Source organism: Apus apus, unplaced genomic scaffold (assembly GCF_020740795.1).
Source record: "Apus apus isolate bApuApu2 unplaced genomic scaffold, bApuApu2.pri.cur manual_scaffold_84_ctg1, whole genome shotgun sequence".
Taxonomy (NCBI): domain Eukaryota; kingdom Metazoa; phylum Chordata; class Aves; order Apodiformes; family Apodidae; genus Apus; species Apus apus.
The window spans coordinates 25,798-36,874 of NW_026248881.1; the positions used below are offsets into that span (position 1 = coordinate 25,798).

At 49.1% G+C, this 11,077-nt stretch overlaps 1 pseudogene; it reads right to left on the reverse strand.

Annotated features, from left to right (window-relative positions):
- Window positions 1-4,161: 4,161 nt before the first annotated feature.
- On the reverse strand, window positions 4,162-7,006 carry LOC127396355 (uncharacterized; annotated as a pseudogene).
- Between the last annotated feature and the right edge of the window lie 4,071 nt (window positions 7,007-11,077).

Sequence of the window (11,077 nt, forward strand, 5' to 3'; positions counted from 1 at the left end):
GTTTGCCTCTTCAGGCCAGTTTGAACACAAATGAGGGAAGTTTTGTGGTTTGTGGCCGATTCTGGGGGCGGATTTGGGGCCTTTCTCTGCCTTTTCTGGGCCCCGGGAGCTCAGGGGGTTTTTGTGCCCCCCTGTGTCACTGTGGGTGGTACTTGGGGTGTTACTGCTGGTGCTCACGGTGCTTCAAGTGCTGACAAAAACCCTGCTGGGGCTCAGCTCCGCTCCCGCAGAGCCCGGGGGGGCCTTTCCCGGGGGAGCGGCGCTGGTTTGTGGCCTCTTCCCCTTCCTGCCCCCTCCTGCAGTGCCAAGGGGGCTGCTTGAACCCTTGCGGAGCCTTTGGGCCTCCCAGCCGGGCAGCCTGGGCCTCTTGGGGCCTGTTTGGGCCCAAGCTGGGGCAGCTTGGGCCTCTTTAGGCCTGTTTGGACCGAAATCTGGGCCTACTTTCCCAATTCAGGCCTGTTTGCACCCAAATCTCAGCGTATTTTGTGGTTTTGGGCCTGTTTGGATGCAAATCTGGGCCCACTTTGCCTTTTGGGGCCTGTTTAGACCCAAATTGGGGCAGGTTTTACCTCTTTGGGCCTGTTTGGAACCACCTCTGGGCCTACTTTGCGTCTTTGGGCCTGTTTGGACCCAAATCTGGGCCTACTTTGCCTCTTTAGGCCTGTTTTGACCCAAATTTCAGTCCATTTTTATTTTGGGGGCCTGTTTGGAGCCAAATCTGGGCCTACTTTACGTATTCACTCCTGTTTGGGTCAAAACAGTCCCGAGGAAGAAAAGCAGGCCCAGATTTGGCTCCAAACAGGCCCAAAGATGCAAAGTAGGCCCAGATTTAGGTTCAAACAGGCCCAAAGAGGCAAAGTAGGCCCAGATTTAGGTTCAAACAGGCCCAAAGAGGCAAAGTAGGCCCAGATTTGGATCCAAACAGGCCCAAAGAGGCAAAGTAGGCCCAGATTTGGGTCCAAACAGGCCTGAATTGGGAAAGTAGGCCCAGATTTTCATAAGAAATGCCATGAAGAGCCAAAGTAGGCCCAGATTTGGGTTCAAAGACGCCCAAAGAGGCAAAATAGTCTGAAATTTCGGTTGAAACAGGCCTAAAGAGGCAAAGTAGGCCCAGATTTGGCTCCAAAGAGACACAAAAAGACAAAATAGACTGAAATTTGGGTCCAAACAGGCCTGAATAAGTAAAGTAGGCCCAGATCTGTGTCCAAACAGGCCCAAAGAGGCAAAGTAGGCCCAGATTTGGGTCAAAGAGGCCTGAAGACACAAACTAAGACCAGATCTTTGTCCAAACAGGCCCAAAGAGGTGAAATAGACTGAGATTTGGGTTCAAACAGGCTTGAATACGTAAAATAGGCCCAGATTTGGGTCCAAACAGGCCCAAAGACGCAAAGTAGGCCCAGAGGTGGATCCAAAGAGGCCCAAAGAGGTAAAACCTGCCCCAATTTGGGTCTAAACAGGCCCCAAAAGGCAAAGTGGGCCCACATTTGCATCCAAACAGGCCCCAAACCACAAAATACACTGAGATTTGGGTGCAAACAGGCCTGAATTGGGAAAGTAGGCCCAGATTTGGGTCCAAACAGGCCTAAAGAGGCCCAAGCTGCCCCAATTTGGGCCCAAACAGGCCCCAAGAGGCCCAGGCTGCCCGGCTGGGAGGCCCAAAGGCTCCGCAAGGGTTCAAGCAGCCCCCTTGGCACTGCAGGAGGGGGCAGGAAGGGGAAGAGGCCACAAACCAGCGCCGCTCCCCCGGGAAAGGCCCCCCCGGGCTCTGCGGGAGCGGAGCTGAGCCCCAGCAGGGTTTTTGTCAGCACTTGAAGCACCGTGAGCAGCAGCCCAACCACCACCACCCACGGTGACACAGGGGGGCACAAAAACCCCCTGAGCTCCCGGGGCCCAGAAAAGGCAGAGAAAGGCCCCAAATCCACCCCCAAATCGGCCACAAACCACAAAACTTCCTCCCTCGGGGCCTGTTTTGCCACTAATCGGGGCCTACTTGGCCTCTTCGGGCCTGTTTGGGCCATAATCTGGGCCTACTTGACCACTTTGGGCCTGTTTGGCCCCAAATTTGGGCCTACTTTGTGTCTTTGGGCTTGTTTGGGTCCAACTCTGGGCCTAGTTTATGTCTTCAGGCCTGTTTGGGTCCAAACGGGCCCAGGGAGGAAAAGTAGGCCCAGATTTGGGTCCAAAGAGGCCTGCATATATAAAGTGGGCCCAGATTTCAGTCCAAACAGGCCTGAGTAGGCAAAGTAGGCCCAGATTTGGGCCTAAGAGAGATAATAACTCGAGATTTGGGCCCAAACAGGCCCGAATAGGTAAAGTAGGCCCAGATTTGGGCCCAAACAGGCCTGAATTGGGAAAGTAAGCACAGATTTGGGTCAAAACAGGTCGAAAAAGAGAAAATAGACTGAGATTTGGGTCCAAAAAGGCATGAATAGGTAAAGTAGGCCCAGATTTGCATCCAAACAGGCCCAAGGAGCTAAAGTAGGCCCAGATTTCAGTCGAAACAGGCCTGAATAGGCAAATAGGCCCAGATTTTCATCAAACATGGCAGGAAGATCCAAAGTAGGCCCGGAATTGGTTCCAAACAGGCCTGAATAGGTAAAATAGGCCCAGATTTTCATCCAAACAGGTTCAAAAAGGCAAAGTAGGCCCAGATTTATATCCAAACAGGCCCAGAAAGGCAGAATGGTCAGAGATTTGGGTCCAAACAGGCCCAAAAACACAAGGTAGGCCCAGATTTGTGTCCAAACAGGCCCAAAGAGGCAACTTAGGCCCAGATTTGGGTCCAAAGAGACCTTAAAAAGTGAAATACACTGAGATTTGGGTCCAGAGAGGCCTGAATATGGAAAGAAGGTCCAGATTTGGGTCCAAGTAGGACCATATAGGTAAAGGAGGCAAAGATTTGGGTCCAAACAGGCCTGAACAGGCAAAGTAGGCCCAGATGTTTGTCCAAATGGACCCAAAGAGGTGAAATAGACTGAGATTTGGGTCCAAACTGTCCCAAGTAGGGAAAGTAGGCCCAGATTTTAATGCAATATTGCATGAAGAGCCAAAGTAGGCCCCGATCTGTGTCCAAACAGGCCCAAAGAGGCAAAATAGGCCGAGATTTGGGTCCAAACAGGCCTGAATAAGTAAACTAGGCCCAGATTTGACTCCAAACAGGCCCGAAGAGACAAAGTAGGCCGAGATTTCCATCCACACAGGCCTGAATTGGGAAAGTCAGCACAGATTTGCATCCAAACAGGCCCAAAAAGACAAAATAGACTGAGATTTGGGTTGAAACAGGCCTGGATATGTAAAGAAGGCCCAGACTTGGTTCCAAACAGGCCCAAAGAGGCCCAACCTGCCCCAATTTGGGCCCAAACAGGCCCCAAGAGGCCCAGGCTGCCCGGCTGGGAGGCCCAAAGGCTCCGCAAGGGTTCAAGCAGCCCCCTTGGCACTGCAGGAGGGGGCAGGAAGGGGAAGAGGCCACAAACCAGCGCCGCTCCCCCGGGAAAGGCCCCCCCGGGCTCTGCGGGAGCGGAGCTGAGCCCCAGCAGGGTTTTTGTCAGCACTTGAAGCACCGTGAGCAGCAGCCCAGTAACCACTCCAACCACCCACGGTGACACAGGGGGGCACAAAAACCCCCTGAGCTCCCGGGGCCCAGAAAAGGCAGAGAAAGGCCCCAAATCCACCCCCAAATCGGCCACAAACCACAAAACTTCCTCCCTCGGGGCCTGTTTTGCCACTAACCGGGGCCTACTTGGCCTCTTCGGGCCTGTTTGGGCCATAATCTGGGCCTACTTGACCACTTTTGGCCTGTTTGGCCCCAAATTTGGGCCTACTTTGTGTCTTTGGGCTTGTTTGGGTCCAACTCTGGGCCTAGCTTATGTATTCAGGCCTGTTTGGGTCCAAACGGGCCCAGGGAGGAAAAGTAGGCCCAGATTTGGGTCCAAACAGGCCTGAATATATAAAGTGGGCCCAGATTTCAGTCCAAACAGGCCTGAGTAGGCAAAGTAGGCCCAGATTTGGTCCAAATAAGCCCTAAGAGAGATAATAACTCAAGATTGGGATCCAAGGCAGCCCAAATAGGTAAAGTAGGCCCAGATTTGGGCCCAAACAGGCCCAAATAGGTAAAGTAGGCCCAGATTTGCATCCAAAGAGGTTCAAAAAGGCAGAGTTGTCTCAGATTAGGTTGCAAACAGGCCCAAAGAGGCAACGTAGGCCCAGATTTGGGTCCACACAGGCCTGAATAAGTAAACTAGGCCCAGATTTGACTCCAAACAGGCCCGAAGAGGCAAAGTAGGCCGAGATTTCCATCCACACAGGCCTGAATTGGGAAAGTCAGCACAGATTTGCATCCAAACAGGCCCAAAAAGACAAAATAGGCTGAGATTTGGGTGCAAACAGGCCTGAATTGGGAAAGTAGGCCCAGATTTCGGTCCAAACAGGCCCAAAGAGGCCCAAGCTGCCCCAATTTGGGCCCAAACAGGCCCCGAGAGGCCCAGGCTGACCCGCTGGGAGGCCCAAAGGCTCTGCAAGGGTTCAAGCAGCCCCCTTGGCACTGCAGGAGGGGGCAGGAAGGGGAAGAGGCCACAAACCAGCGCCGCTCCCCCGGGAAAGGCCCCCCCGGGCTCTGCGGGAGCGGAGCTGAGCCCCAGCAGGGTTTTTGTCAGCACTTGAAGCACCGTGAGCAGCAGCAGCCCAACCACCACCACCCACGGTGACACAGGGGGGCACAAAAACCCCCTGAGCTCCCAGGGCCCAGAAAAGGCAGAGAAAGGCCCCAAATCCGCCCCCAGAATCGACCACAAACCACAAAACTTCCTCCCTTGGGGCCTGTTCTGCCACTAACCGGGGCCTACTTGGCCTCTTCAGGCCTGTTTGGGCCATAATTGGGGCCTACTTGGCCTCTTCGGGCCTGTTTGGCCCCATATCTGGGCCTACTTTGTGTCTTTGGGCTTGTTTGGGTCCAACTCTGGGCCTAGTTTACGTCTTCAGGCCTGTTTGGTTCCAAATGGGCCCAAGGAGGAAAATTAGGACCAGATTTGGGTCCAAACAGGCCCAAATACGATAAGTAGGCCCAGATTTGGGTCCAAAGAGACCTTAAAAGGCGAAATACACTGAGATTTGGGTCCAGAGAGGCCTGAATATGGAAAGAAGGTCCAGATTTGGGTCCAAGTAGGACCATATAGGTAAAGGAGGCAAAGATTTGGGTCCAAACAGGCCTGAACAGGCAAAGGAGGCCCAGATGTTTGTCCAAATGGACCCAAAAAGGTGAAATAGACTGAGATTTGGTTCCAAACTGTCCCAAGTAGGGAAAGTAGGCCCAGATTTTGATGCAATATTGCATGAAGAGCCAAAGTAGGCCCCGATCTGTGTCCAAACAGGCCCAAAGAGGCAAAATAGGCCCAGATTTGGGTCCAAACAGGCCTGAATAAGTAAACTAGGCCCAGATTTGACTCCAAACAGGCCCGAAGAGACAAAGTAGGCCCAGATTTGTGTCCACACAGGCCTGAATTGGGAAAGTCAGCACAGATTTGCATCCAAACAGGTCCAAAGACACAAAGTAGGCCCAGATTTATGTCAAAGAGGCCCGAAGACACAAACTAAGACCAGATCTTTGTCCGAAAGGGCCCAAAGAGGCAAAATAGACTGAGATTGGGTTCAAACAGGCTTGAATAGCTAAAGTAGGCCCAGATTTGCATGCAAACAGGTTCAAAAAGGCAAAGTAGGCCCAGATTTGTGTCCAAACAGGCCCAAAGAGTCAAAGTGGGCCCAGATTTTCATAAAAAATGGCATAAAGAGGCAAAATAGGCCCAGATTTGGTCCAAACAGGCCTGAATAGGAAAAATAGACTGAGATTGGGGCCCAAACAGGCCCGAATGAGTAAAGTAGGCCCAGATTTAGGCCCAGACAGGCCTCAGTAGGTAAAGTAGGCCCAAATACGGCTCCAAACAGGCACAAAGTTGCAAATAGGCCCAGATTTGTGCCCAAACAGGCCTGAATTGTTGAAGTAAGGACAGATTTGGGTTCAAACACGCCCAAAGAGGCAAAGTAGGCCCAGATTTGGATCCACGCAGGCCCAGAAAGGCAAAATGGTCAGAGATTTGGGTCCAAACAGGCCCAAAGAGACAAACGAGGCTCAGATTGGGGTCAAAACAGCCTGAAGGAAGCAAAGCAGGCCCAGATTTGGGTCCAAACAGGCCTGAATAGGAAAAATAGACTGAGATTGGGGCCCAAAAAGGCCCGAATGAGTAAAGTAGGCCCAGATTTGAGCCCAAACAGGCCTGAATGAGTAAAATAGGCCCAGATTTGGGCCCAAAGAGGCCTGAATTGGGGAAGTAAGGACAGATTTGCATTCAAACAGGCCCCAGGAGGCAAAGTACGCCCCGATATGGGTCCGAAGAGGCCGGAATACGTCAGGCAGGCCCAGATTTGCGCCCACCCAAGCGCGGCGCCGAGGGCCCGGAACCACCCGACGTGTTTTCTCCATGAGCCACCAAGCAAGGCCGGGGGTTTTGGGTGGAGGCACCTTCTGGCTGGTGCCCCCGTGAGCAGCAGCACCTCTGGCACAGAAGTAGATGCCCGTGTCTTCGGCCTTCAGGCTGTTCAGCTGCAGCGTGACCGTGCTCTGGCCGTTGTTCCTGGAGATGGTGGCGCGGCCCTTGACCGACGGCGCGTACCGGTGCTACCACCATGTAGCTAATCCCTGCCACGTACTCCAGGCCCTTCCCAGGGGCCTGTCTCACCCAATCCATGTCGTAGCTGCTGAAGGTGAAGCCTGAGGCCTTGCAGAGGAGGTTCAGGGTCTCTCCGGGGCGCAGGAGGCCCCTCCAGACTCCTCCAGCCGCACGGCCGCCATCATCCCTGCGGGGAAGAGGAAGGAGAAGGTTGAGTCCTGCTGCCCTGGAGGCATCTCCCCCTCTTCTCCCCCATCTTCTCCTCCCCAGCAGGTTGGGGGCCCTACCTGGGAGGGCGACCAAGAGGAGGAGGCAGGTGGAGGCCCAGGAGGTGCCCATGGTGGTGGGAGGAGCTGGGGGTGATGCCCCCATGGCGGGAGCGGCGGGTTTTAACGGCGCCCGGGCCGGGGGGGTCATTTGCATGGCCACGCCCACCCGCCCCCAGGGCCACGCCCACTTATTAATTGCCACGGGGGGGGGGAGGGGCCTGGATGAGGGGTTGGAATCCCAAGCTGGGGCGGGTTGAGGGCGGCCATGATGGGTCGAGGGGTCAACGGGGGGGAGGGGGAGTTGATGAAGGAACCGGGAGGGGATTAATCCAGGGAGTTAATTAATTAATGAGCAGCTCTGGAGGGGATGAATCCCCCCTGGAGATGGTGTTAATTAATGGCAGAGCCCGCAGGGGGTTAATTAATCACCGGGATCCATCGCGTTAATTAATTGGGAAGATGAAACGACCGTCGGGCTGGAATTAATTAATTAATGGATAATTAATTGATGAATTGATCTCTGGGGAATTCATCCCTGAGATCAAAGGAGTTAATTAATGAGGAGGCCTGGAGGGGATTAATGGCTGGTTGAAATGCAATTAATTAATGGCTGTGTCTGCAGGGAATTAATTAATTGCTGATAGGAAATAATTAATTAAAGCACGAAAGGGGATGAATCACCAATCATCCCAATTAATTAATTGCTGTGTCTCCAGGAAATTCATTAATCACTGATAGCAAATAATTAATTAAAGCTCAGAAGGGGATGAATCTCCAATCATCCCAATTAATTAATTGCTGTGTCTCCAGGAAATTCATTAATCACCCATATGGAATGGAATTAATTAATTAGCATGTCTGGAGAGAATTAATTAAACCTAGAAACGGAATTAATTAATGATGTCTCAAGGAATCCATCTGCAGGACAAGTGAAATTAATGAACTGCAATTAATTGCTGATACAAACTGAATTAATTGATGGCAACAGCTCGAGATAATTAATCAAGTCATTAATTGCAACGCCCCGAGGGAATTAATCACTGCTATCAAGTCATTAATTACATCACCCCAAATGAATCACTGGTATGAAGGAAATTAATTGATTACGATGCAACTGGGGAGTTAATTAATCACCTAAACAGAATTTATTAACGAGCCTCAAGGGAATTAATCACCAACCATCTCAATGACATCAATTAATCACCATGGCTTGAATTAATTAATCACTGAGATGTCCTTGAATTAATTACCAGGTCTGGAGGGAATTAATCAGACACCACCTGAATTAATTAATTGGAACATCTCCAAGGAATTAATTACTGATATTAACTCATTAATTCCCACATCTCAAGGGAACTGATCACTGATAGGAAGGAAATTAATTAATGACCATGCATTAAGGGAATTAATCACGGATATAAAGTTAATTAAGGGCAATATAGCTGGGGAATTAATTACTGATATGAACTGAATTCATTAATTACGTCTCCAGGCAATTAATTAGCAAGAAAACCAGAATTAATTCTGTCCCCGGGGGGATTAATCACCGACATCAACAACATTAATTAACCACGATGTCTCCCGGGAATTAATGACTGAGATCAACACAATTAATGAGCTGTGACCGGCCCGGAATAGATTGAATTAATTAATTGTCTCCAGGGAATTAATCACCCGCGTAAACACCCTTAATTAAGGGCGTGGCCTCCAGGGAATTGATGACCCAGGCTGAAACAATTAATTGCAAGTGCCCTGATTAATTTAATTAGGATCTCGGCTCAGCCCTGATCACTTAATTACACTGATTGATTTAATTAGGATCTCTGCTCAGCCCTAATGACTTAATTACACTGATTGATTTAATTAGGATCTCTGCTCAGCCCTAATGACTTAATTACACTGGTTAATTTAATTAGGATCTTGGCTCAGCCCCAATCACTTAATTACAGTGATTAACTTAATTAGGATCTCTGCTCAGCCCTGATCACTTAATTACAGTGATGAACTTAATTAGGATCTCTGCTCAGCCCTAATGACTTAATTACACTGATTGATTTAATTAGGATCTCTGCTCAGCCCTAATGACTTAATTACACTGATGAATTTAATTAGGATCCCTGCTCAGCCCTAATAACTTAATTACACCAATTAATTTAATTAGGATCTCGGCTCAGCCCTGATCACTTAATTACAGTGATTAACTTAATTAGGATCTCTGCTCAGCCCTAATGACTTAATTACACTGGTTAATTTAATTAGGATTTTGGCTCAGCCCCAATCACTTAATTACAGTGATTAATTTAATTAGGATCTCTGCTCAGCCCTAATGACTTAATTACACTGATTAATTTAATTAGGATCTCTGCTCAGCCCTAATAACTTAATTACACCAATTAATTTAATTAGGATCTTGGCTCAGCCCTGATCTCTTAATTACAGTGATGAATTTAATTGGGATCCTCCCAAACCCCTAATTAATTAATTTAATTCCACTCTCTACCAAGCCCTAATTGTTTAATGACCCTGATTAATTTAATTGGGATCCCTGCAGCACCCTAATTATTTAATTACCTGATTAATTTAATTGCAATCACTTCCCAGCCCTGATCACTTAATTACCCTGATTAATTTAATTGGGGTGTTTGCAAAGCCCTAATGATTCCATTAATTGGCTTCATTTCCTTTTCATCTCTGCCCTAATTATTTAATTACCCTGATTAACGTAATTGGGATCCCTGCAGCACCTTAATTAACATGATTAATTAGGGTCTCTTCAGGCTTCTCCTCACTTAATTACCCTGATTAATTTAATTGCAGGCTCTTCCCTGGCCTTGATCACTTGATGACCCTGATGAATCACGAGCCCTAATGACTTCATGACCCCAATTAATTAATGGTGAGCCTTAATTACCTTTAATTACCCTTAATTGCGAGCCCTGCTCAGCCCTAATGACTTAATGACCCCGCGATTCTCTGGGCACTTAATGAGCAAGGAGTTAATTGGCCCCCCCTGAGTCCCGGCGCTCATTAAGTGTTGGCGCCTCAGGAGTTAATTACCGGCCTGGGCGGTGACGTCATCAGCCCCACCGGAAATAGGGGGACCCGCCCCTCCCCCTCCCCCCCCGGGATGGGGATTTGGGGGGAAAAGGGGAAATTTGGGGGGAAAAAAGGGGGAAAAGGGGATTTTGGGGGGAAAAGGGATGAAAAAAGAGGAAATTGGGGGGAAAAAGGGGGAAAATGGGGGTTTTTTTGAGGATAAAGGGAATTTTTTGGGGGAAAATGGGGAAATTTTTAGGGGGAAATGGGGAATTTTGGGAAATAAGAAGGAAATTTGGGGGGAAAAGGGGAATTTGGGGGGAAAAAAGGGGATTTTGTGGGGAAAATGGATTAAAAAAGAGGAAATTGGGGGGAAAAAGGGGGGAAATGGGATTTTTTCTGAGGAAAAAAGGAATTATTTTGGGGAAAAGGGGAAATTTTGGGGGAAAAAGGGGGGAAAAGGGGATTTTGGGGGGAAAAGGGATGAAAAAAAGAGGAAATTGGGGGGAAAAAGGGGAAAAATGGGGTTTTTTTTTGAGGATAAAGGGAATTTTTGGGGGGAAAAAGGAGAAATTTTGGGGGGAAATGGGGAGTTTTGGGAAATAAGAAGGAAATTTGGGGGGAAAAGGGTGAATTTGGGGGGAAAAAAGGGGATTTTGTGGGGAAAATGGATTAAAAAAGAGGAAATTGGGGGGAAAAAGGGGGGAAATGGGATTTTTTTTGAGGAAAAAAGGAATTTTTTGGGGAAAAGGGGAAATTTTGGGGGAAATTTGGGGCGAAATGGGGACTTTTGGGAAAGAAGGAGGAAAATTTGGGGGAAAGGGAGAATTTTGGGGGAAAAAAGGGGGGAAATTTTGGGGAAGAGGATTTTTTTGGGGAAAAAGGAACAAAAAGGGAAATATGGGGAGAAAAAGGGATTTGGGGGGAAATTTGGGGGGGGAAGGGAAATTTTGGGGAAAATTTTGGGGGAAAAAGGGGGGAAAAAAGGGGAAGGGAGAAATGAAATTTTGGAGGGAGGAAGGGGGGGAAATGGGGATTTTTTTGAGGAAAAAGGGAGGTTTTTTGGGGAAAAGGGGAAATTTGGGGGGAGAAAGGGGAAGAAAAAGGTTTTTT